Source organism: Podarcis gaigeae (assembly GCF_964106915.1).
Source record: "Podarcis gaigeae genome assembly, chromosome: 13".
NCBI classification, from domain to species: Eukaryota; Metazoa; Chordata; class Lepidosauria; order Squamata; family Lacertidae; genus Podarcis; species Podarcis gaigeae.
In genome coordinates this window covers 42,985,761-42,986,267 of record NC_139689.1, presented here as the reverse complement: position 1 = coordinate 42,986,267, position 507 = coordinate 42,985,761, and positions in this window count along the sequence as shown.

Sequence of the window (507 nt, the reverse complement as noted above, 5' to 3'; positions counted from 1 at the left end):
TTTGTGTTTTTTAATCTCCTTCTCTGCAATGTTTTGATTGGCTAAACATTGGTTGGCCCTACTATAGACTTTGGGGTTGTTCTTTATTGATCCCCTCCAGCAGTAAGCTCTCTGAAGACAGAGCTCTTTTGCTGGTAGAACTCAACATATAGCCAGACCCTTAAAAAGCATTTCTGTTGAGAACAGATTAATAGGCTCTGCATCCACAGTAAGGGACATGCGAGGGAGATGTGTCCTGCACTGCTGAGCCATCTCCCATTAGCACACAGGAGATGTGAGGTTGGGAAGTGTGTTTTCCTGCCTCTTTGGAATGGAAAACCTTACTTTCAGCAGGACTTTTTAAAAAGCCACTGTCGCACTCACAGCCCCCACCCCACCTGGCATGACTGTATTTATGTGGTTCCCATCTTAATGACTCACACACTCAAAAGCCATTTTGCAGGATACCACTGTCAGATCTTTGGCCCAAAGTTAGCAGATACTCCCCACCAATAAGCACACAAGGGG